Below are 10150 nucleotides of genomic sequence, written 5' to 3' on the forward strand. Positions count from 1 at the left end.
TTTTCTAATGTTGGAGGCCACTTATAGTCCGGCCGCCAGGGCCGTCGCGTATTCCTCTGCGCGTGAGGGGCGCTCTATGATTCCACTAACGGTGATGACGCCAAGGAGACCGGGCATCTTGAGTGTAAGATGGCCGTAGTGCGGCAATGCGTTGAAGCGGGCGAAGGCCATTCTTCCTAGCAATGCGTGATAGCTGCTTTGGAAGGGTGCGACAGTGAAGAGCAGCTCTTCGCTTCTGGAGTTGCCTGGGGAGCTGAAAGTTACTTCCAGCACGACGGAGCCCCTGGCGCAGACATCAACGCCTGGTATCACCCCTTCAAAGGTGGTGTTGCTTTGTCTAATTCTGGATGGGTCTATCCCCATTCTGCGGATAGTGTCCTCATATATTAAATTGAGACTACTGCCACCGTCCATGAGGACACGGGTGAGACGGTATCCGTCGATTATTGGGTCAAGCACCAAGGCCGGTGATCCTCCGCGCCGAGTACTAGTTCGACCGCCCATGTGATCGAAAGTGATCGTATGAGACATCCAGTAGTGAGACGTGGGTACGACGGGCTCTACATCGTGCGCTTCTATGGGCGCGCGTTCATGCCTTCTCGTGGATGTGTGAGTCGCGTGGATCATGTTTACTGTTTTAACCTCTGGCGGGAATTTTTTCTGTCCCCTAGTGTTCGGCTGGTGAGGTTCATCCTCGTCTTCGCTTGGTGTGTCCCTCCCCTTGTGTTCGGCATTTAATTTTCCGGCCTGCTTGAAGACCCAGCACTCTCTATGGGTGTGGTTCGCAGGTTTCTCCGGGGTGCCATGAATTTGGCATAGTCTGTCCAGGACTCTGTTCAGACCGGACGGTCCATCTTTACTGCCTTTGAATGGCTTCTTTTGCTGATCAGGTCGAGAGCCCCTGAATCCAGCGTTGACAGTCGTGTTGTCCGGGCTCTCTTCCTTGTTTTGGCGTTAGTTTTTATTATACTGTGGCTTCCCGTTGCCATCCCTTATTTCAGATGTGCTGGGGTCGCTGGTGCCTTTACGGGCCAGCCAGCTATCCTCACCCGCGCAAAAAGCGGGTCATAAGGCTTGTTAAGGCTGCCATTGTCCTTGGCTTTTCTTGGCCGAGGTGTCGGGCGAGCCATTCGTCACGGATGCTGTGTTTGAAAGCCGCTAAGGCTTCGGCGTCCGGACAGTCAACAATTTGATTCTTCTTAGTGAGGAATCTGTTACAAAGCTTGCGGGCGGACTCTCCGGGCTGTTGGATTATGTGACTTAGATCGTCGGCATCCAGAGGCCGGACATAAGTCCCTTGAAAATTGGCCCTGAAAGCATCTTCGAGTTCTCCCAACTCACAATTGAGTTTTCGGGGAGGCTTTTCAACCAGTGTCGAGCTGGTCCCTTCAACTTGAGGGGAAGGTATTTGATGGCATGGAGGTCATCCCCACGAGCCATGTGAATATGCAGGATAAAATCCTTGATCCAGACCCCTGGGTCTGTCGTGCCGTCGTATGCTTCTATGTTCACAGATTTAAAGCCTTGTGGAAATTCATGGTCCAGTACTTCTTCGGTGAAACACAGGGGGTGAGCAGCCCCTCTGTATCTAGGCGCATTGTGGCATGTAGTCAGTTGTTGTTGTGTCCGAGGTTGATTCCGAACTGGTATCTGGCTTGTATGAGCGTTTGGGTGACCATAGTCCTTTGCTGGGGTGTGTCTTCTAGATCCATATATGGACCTGGCTGCACGTGCCTTCTTATCCGGATGCTCGCGTGGATCGTGCGCAGTGTCCGCAGTCGCTTTGTTATGGTTGTGAAGCGATACGCCTAGTTTCTTGGTCGAATTTTCTTTTGGTGGAACGGCCGCGTCGTCGAATTCTGGCAGTAGCTTGCGCTTCGGATAGCTTTTCGTATGGCGGTCATCGCCATATCTTTCTTCAGTGTCTAGCACTTTGTGCCATCTTTGGCTGAGCTTTTCCTGTGCGGCTTTGAGCCGTTGATTCTTCTTTTTAGACTTCTTGCGGTGGCCATAAGCTTTCTGTGGAGGTTGTCTCTTTCCAATTGTTCATCCGGGATGATGAATGCATCGTCGTCCAGACTGTCTTCCTGTTCTGGGGTGGCATCATGAGCTCGTCCCTCCGGATCATTGTGATCGGGTATTTGCTCCGAACTTGATTTGGCGTGACCTAGCTCTCCTGCTCCATCGCTGGGTCCATGTGGTCATTATTACTTTCGGAGTTTGCGGGTATATCAACCCTTCTTGTGCTCTTCTCGCTATTTTTGCCATTGTTGTACTTTGAGCGGCGTCTGCGCCGTCTTTTTGGCTTTTACCCGGGTGTTTTATCGTCCGGATTATCACTACCGTCCTTATTGGGCATATCTACCATGTATATATCATGTGATAAGGTAGCAGTCCCTCGCCCCAAGGATCCTGGAGCTTCTCCTGCATCGTCGTCCATACCGTCGATGTCTTCGGAGTCGAAGTCACGCATGTCGTTTAAATCTTCGATCGTGGCGATGAAGTGGGTGGTGGGTGGGCAGTGAATTCCTTCGTCGCCTTCTCCCCACTCAAGCCAGACGTAGTTCGGCCCAGAGTCTCCTGACAAAGAGAGAGACTTTAAAGAGTTCAGCATGTCGCCGAAGGGCGCGTGCTGAAAGATGTCTGCGGCGGTAAACCCCATTACCGGAGCCCAACATGGCTTGACTGGCTCAGGAGTGTGCGAACCTGAACCAACGACCGGATACGAGTCCGGGGGTCCGGGGATACAGGTCTCCACAGAGATGCGGCCTGTGTTCGGCTCCACCGCCGATGAGTGTGCGGCCTGCGGGGCGGGGTCCATCCCTCCGTCCTCGGGCAACGCAACCCGTTCCGGATTTAGATCCGGGGCTATTCCAGGGATGATGTTCCGAGCATCGTCCGACAGCAGGTCTAGGCCGTGCTCGTTGTGATTGTCCGACGTTCCTGGCACAGGTTCGAATCCGTTGAAGATCAAGTCTCCGCGGGCATCTGTCGTGTAGTTCGAGTTTCCGAACCTGATCTGGTAGCCAGGGGCGACACTATCGATCTGATCCAACTGGCCAAGCAAACTGGCCTGCAGTGCGAAGCTGCCGAACATGAAGGTCTGTCCGGGGAGAAAGGGCTCACCCTGGACCGTGTTGTTGACGGTTGAAGATGCCATCAAGCCTTGAAGCGATGTCCCAGAGGAACACTCAATGAAAGCACCAATGTCGGTGTCAAAACCAGAGGATCTCGGGTAGGGGGTCCCGATCTGTGCGTCTTAGGCTGATGGTAACAGGAAGCAAGGGACACAATGTTTACCCAGGTTCGGGCCCTCTCGATGGAGGTAAAACCCTACTTCCTGCTTGATTAATATTGAAGGTATGTGGAATACAAGAGTAGATCTACCACGAGATCGTAGAGGCTAAACCCTAAGAGCTAGCCTATGATGGTATGATTGTAATTGTGATCGGCCTTCTAAGGACCATGCTCTCCGGTTTATATAGACACCGGAGAGCTAGGGTTTACATGGAGTCGGTTACAAGGAAGGAAACATAATATCCAGATCGCCAAGCTTGTCTTCCACGCAAAGGAGAGTCCCATCCGGACACGAGCCGAAGTCTTGAGTCTTGTATCTTGACGCTTCTATAGTCTGGACGATGAATACAGTCCGGCTATCCGGATACCCCCTTATCCAGGACTCCCTCACCTCACTTGATAATTTTCGCTCAAAGTCTTCGGAGGATGAGATGCTCTCAATGACAAGTGTCAGTTTCACTCGGAGCAGCCAACCAACTAGTGGTTGTAGGGGGCGGCTATTTATAGCCTAGGGAGTAGCCCGACATGATAATACATAAATGCCCTTCAATGATATGACCGTTAGGTGGGTAGATTTTTAGGGACAGCTGGCGCGTAGCACAACAACGGTCGGATATTTGAGTATCAAATTCCTCAGGGCTATCATGTTCCTCACTTGTAGGCAATCCGCGCTGGCAAATTCCTAACTCCTCGGTCAAAACAAATTCCTCAGAGACCATAAGATCTTTGTCTCTGTCACTGAAGAAATTGACTGAACTGTATGAGATTTACAATGGCTTCACTCGAAAGGATTGGGTAGGTGTAGGATTTTGAGATGAGCATCACTTGGAAACTTTTCCTTAGTTTTACCTCGACCCCCTTTAACAGTACGGTGTTTCCTAGGACTCAAGAAAGAGAAAACGAAACTACAAAAACAAAAGTCGTCATGCTTCATATTCCTTGCATGAATATCAGGTCTTCACGGTCACACCAATTTCTTCACTTTCAAAGTCTTCAGAAAGCCAAAGTCTTCAGTTGAAGACATTCATTTTAGGGGGTCGACTTTCTCTGTAAATATCAAACTCCTCATAGACTTATAGACCTGTGTACACTCACAAACACATTAGTTCCTTAACCTATAAGTCTTCAATACACCAAAATCACTAAGGGGCACTAGATGCACTTACAGTACCCCTGGGGGCAGGCCTATATAAGCCCCCCAAGATCACCCATGCAAAGGGTTCAGCCCACGTTCCACCACACACACACCATAGCTAGGAGAAGCAAGGTAGCAGCCCTGCCCTTCTTCCTCCTCTAGCAACACAGCTCAAGGAGCAAGCTTGTAGCCACCATCTGATCATAGTCATCATGCGGAGACCCCGCAGAGCAGGACTAGGGGTTTTATCTCCCCGGAGAGCCCCGAACCTGGGTACGTGTCGTGTGTGATCAAGATTGGGCCCATTCCCACTTCCAGGGCCTAACGACTTCCTCTTGGCCCCATCCATGATAAGCCACCCCATGGCATCTGTCGCGAGAATACCCCGACAAGCCACATGAGCTTTTGAGTACTTGGTGCGCCTAACCCAATAAGGCCAGGGCGCCTCCCCTCAGCCCATGCCAGCCCTTGGTACGTAGTGGATCCACTTGTGTACTTCTGGAATCCACCGGAACCTTTTGGAAGCTTCCCGGTACAATACTGAAAAAAATTGCTCCTTTTTCTGGAACCCAAAATATGACTTACCATATATAAATATTTACCTCCCGACCATTCCGAGACTCCTCGTGATGTCCGGAATCTCATCCAGGACTCCAAACAACATTTAGTTACGAATCATCAAATATTCCAATACTACTCTAGCGTCAAACACACATTAAGTGTGCGACCCTGCGGGTTCAGGAATCATGTAGTCATGAATGAAACACCTCTCCGGCCAATAACTAATAGCGGGACCTAGATGCTCATATTGGTTCCTAGATATTCCATGAAGATCTTTTGATTTACCCATGATGTCAAGGATTCAATTAATCCCCTATGCAATTCCCTTTGTCCGGCTATATGTTACTTGCTCGAGATTTCGATCGTCGATATCTCATTCATGAATAAGATCTCTTTACTCGTAGTTCAATCTTGTTTCCGGCAAGTCTCTTTATTCGTTTCGTAATACAAGATCTCATGACTAACTCATTAGGCACATTGCTTGCAAGCTCTTTACGATGATGTATTACCGAGAGGGCCCAGAGATATCTCTTTGTCACACAGAGTGACAAATCCCAGTCTCGATCCATGCCAACCCAACAGACACCTTCGGAGATACCTGTAGAGCATACTTATGATCACCCAGTTACGAAGTGACGATAGCACATGAGGTATTCCTCTGGTATCTGTGAGTTGCATGATCTCATGGTCTTAGGAATAGATACTTGACATGAAGAAAGCTATAGCAATAAACTCAAGTGATACGATCAAATGCTAAGCTTATGGTTGGGTCTTGTCCATCACATCATTCTCCTAATGATGTGATCCCTTTTCAAATGACAACTCATGTCTATGGTTAGGAAACCTTAACCATCTTTGGTCAACGAGCTAGTCTAGTAGAAGCTTACTAGGGACATGGTATTTGTTTATGTATTTACACATGTATTTAAGTTTGGGGTCAATACAATTCTAGCATGAATAATAAACCTTTATCATGAATAAGGAAATGTGATAATAATCAATTTATTATTACCTCTAGGGCATATTTCCAACAAGAAGTTATTGGATGACGGATACATCTTCACCACCACGAGAGGTGCCACAACACACAAAAGCATATGGCTAGGTTATCTCTTTACTGCCATTTGAGGGTAGATTTAATCTTGGTATTTATGTAGCTTGGGAGCTAGAGGTAGGATAAATTTTTACTAGCCATGACTTTTCTGCACTTGAAAAAGTACGAGCTGTCACTCGAGAATTTACTAGTTTTCCTTTCATTTGGTGGAGTATTTATCGTATGAAAAACATTGTTAATCAACCTAAAAGTTGGAAATATTTACAAAGTAATCAGACAACAACTTGTTCCTCCTTACTATCGTCGTGAATTGCTTCACAAATTGAAACAATTAAAACAAGGTAGTAACAGTGTTAATGCTTACTACCAAGAGTTCAAATCTTACATGCATCACTGTGACATAGATGAATCTGAGGATGATACAAAGAATAGATTTATTTTGTGGTTTGAACCATGACATTTGCGCAAGATTTCATTATATTCCACGTTGCATTACTGGTATGTATGTTCGTGCTTGTACCTTTGAGAGACAAATGCAGGAAGATGCATTGAGAGACTGTGACAACTACTATTCCTGTTCATGCTCACCACCACTGGTTGTATCCTCCCTCGAAGTACCTGCTACAACGGCAACACCTCAGATTGTGAGCGCGACACCGCTTCAAGTCTATGGTACATTATCATTGTTCGTACCTGCATTATCTAAGTCATTGCGACAAGGTAACACTAAAGGTATTGTTAGCATAACTTCACACGAGGGTGATGAATGCCTAGTTAACTTGAATACATCATGTGTTGAGTTGCCTATTGATTTGAGCACAACACCTATTTTAGATAATCATGTTACTGTTATGAATGTGTCATGTGATTAAACGGCTGAAATACCAACAATTTTGAGTGCACCCATTGAATTAATTATTGATGAGAAAGAACTATGTGACTCGATGACTAAACCTGATTTGGATCAAGTACAATTGATTAGACATGAGCACATGTTAAATACAATGTTGCATGCTAATTCTTTGTATTTTGTACTTTTGAATTCGCCCATGCCTTTGTCACATGCAAAACTTAGAATAATTGTAATCACATGTTGGAAATCATTGCAAAGTGTTTATGCCTATAATTTTACTGTTAACTTGATTGGAGATGCTAGACAATGGATTTTTTGTGCATAAGATTTGTATCACGAGTGATGATCATGCTAGTTTGAAAGAAATGAAAATAATTGTGCCAATGCATAATCATTTTGATCTGACCTCTAATCTTGGTGACGATTCTGTATTGAATGACTTGTTGCATGTTTGCTTATTTAAGCATGTTGTAGCATATAATTATGAAATTATTAAGGTTTATTAACCAATGTTGGGATGATTTAATGATGAGCATTGTCAATCTTTTCATATAAATAAGAGCTTCACTTATACTTGCAAACTAAGTTGCAATATTTTCATGCCTTCTACTTGTGATAATAGTTTGGCTTTATATTTCACGACATATGGAAGTTACTCACATATAGATGTGTCACATGTGCAAAAACTGAGGGAAGTAAAAATCAATGACATATACATATATAACATGTACACCTTATCTTTTCTTAGCCACATTTCAGACTAACCAACGCCAAGGATGGATTTGTTTTCAAGAAGGGGAGGATGATGAGGACATATCTACCTTGGAAATGATCACAAATATTGGATATGCATATTTATTTGAGGTGATTTCTGATAAAAGTTATGCAATATGTAATTTGTGCTATGCAGAACAAAAGTACTTCACCTCTTTTTGTTTCATGTCTAATTAAAGAAATACCGGACACTTGTACAATCCACATATGAAGATAAGGGGAAAAGAGACATTTAGGTGTTTTTCAAGTTCTCTCATGTCACTTTTAGCGCAAAAGAAGATAGAGTCTAAGTCTCTCATGTTCTGGACTCAGATTCGGACTGCACAGACATACCTGACTCAAAACACCAAGAACTCTTTCATCCATACTCCGAATTGGGTGATTCTTTCTTTGTTGGAAATTTTATTTTGTGCACTTACCAACCCAATTGGATTCACCTTCAAAATCGTCCGAAGCGTTGACATATTGACGAAACAGTCTGATGTTGTAGCAGAATCCGAGTCAAACTACAAGTCCAAAGGTGCTGCATCACCTCCACTTGGGCCCATGGGCCTTGTATGACCTAGGGTTAGTTTTAGGCTGCCTCGGGACGTCCTCCCACCTCCTTGGTCACCATCCCTTGCTCCTATATAAGTAGATCAATCTAGTAGCTTTTTCCTTGGGATTTCTTTAGTTAAAAGTTAGTCATTGCAACTTCGTGTACTTCGGTTGTGTCCAACGAGCAGGCCAACATCGCTCACGGATCCCCACCTTTATCAATACTTCATATATATTAATAATATTCAGATTGATTTATTATACTCTTGCTTGTTCTTCGATTGCATGCAGGAATAGACCTTCGCAGTCAGGCTGATCGTTCTTCCAGCATCATCAGTAACATCAGGAGATTGGTTTAGTGATTGTTAAGGCGCAACCTCGTGCACGTTATTTGTAGTCGGATCGTCAACGTCGATTCCACCAAATCGATAGTTATTATCTCAGCGAAAGACGGGACACCTTTACCTCTATCACCGGAAGCGATGCGGGCTGCGCGCGCGGCTTGTCTCTCCCGGATCTTCTGCTAGATCTCGGCTCGGCACTCCAGCGTGAGCATTGCGTAGTAGATTATCTTACTCCGGACCATGGCAGACCACCGGACTGTGGGTAGAGCGTCGGAGCGGGAGATGGAGTAGGTGGATGGGCTTGGACTGGCGGCGCAAAGAGGGGGGTGGACTAGGGTTGTGGGACTCCGTCCGGGTTAAATAGGCGGATTTGCTCTTGGCCGACGAGCAGGAGCGGCGCCACGCGGCGTTCATACCGCGCGACGAAGGAGGCATCCGTCGAACCGTCGGGTTTCTGGCGAGTCCGTGCGGGACTCCTTCGTCGGTCCTACATGGCAGGCGTGTCCGGGCGCGCCTGGGCGCCCCCATATTCTACCCATATAATATGGGGCTGGATATGAGGGGTGCCGATTAGCCCGGGCGTTTGAGGTCCGTTTGCTGAGTCAGAAAAGCGTGACCGGTCAGTGAACGGACGGCTCGCCCAGACGTATGAGGCGGGTTTGAGGTGCCCAGTGGGGTTGTACTTTCTAACAAGTTAGGTCCCGTATGTGACTTTTCTGGCCTTATATATGCTAGTTTCTTGGTACATTAACAAGATGTTGCGAACATAACGCGATCGTTGTATGGCACATATCAAACATGTTGGATCTCAGTTGCCGGCCTCACAATACAACTGCACTAATATGTCAAAACGTTGAGTTGATACATGTTGCTGTCTAAACTTTTCCATCCGTGTATGGTGTTACAACTGTTAGAACAGTGAGCGACCTGAAAAATCGCTTCAAAATGTCACAAACATAAAGTGGATGTATCTTTCAGCCTTGTGCATTCATAATGTTCAATATTAATTGACCAGCCTAGTGGTACTACTTCGTCCTGGTTTGTTAGTCCCTTTAATATTTTATACCAAATTTTGATCATTGATTTAATTAACAAAATATTCATGCATGTTACAAAAAATAATATCATTGAAAACTATGTTCAAACACGAATTCAGAGGGAGCATCCTCTGCGCCGCCCCGGTGTGTGTGTGTGTGTTTGAGGCATGCCGCCTGCGTGTGTGGGCGTAGAACATAAGAGCATCTACAGCCGGACTTGTCAAACCGGATCTCTCAAATGCCCGCGGGCGCGATTGGGTGCGTATGTGGATCAATGACAGATCACATCTCAAATTTATTTCTATGCATAGAGTCTCGTATATTTCATCAGATACATACAAGCCATGCAAAATAAACCTACATACTACGACGCCCTAGTTATAATTCGTCATCGGGGATGTCCAGAATGTCGGTGGCGGGCGTGGGTAGACGGACGCGTACGAGGGCTCCGGCTCCTCCTCCTCCTTCTCCTCATCCATGTACGCGAGCATCTTGTCGACTTCCGCGGCATGCTCCGCCTCAATCTCCTGCCGGCGACAGCGTCTGGCCTCCGCATTC

This window comes from Triticum dicoccoides, chromosome 7B, assembly GCF_002162155.2.
Source record: "Triticum dicoccoides isolate Atlit2015 ecotype Zavitan chromosome 7B, WEW_v2.0, whole genome shotgun sequence".
NCBI lineage: Eukaryota > Viridiplantae > Streptophyta > Magnoliopsida > Poales > Poaceae > Triticum > Triticum dicoccoides.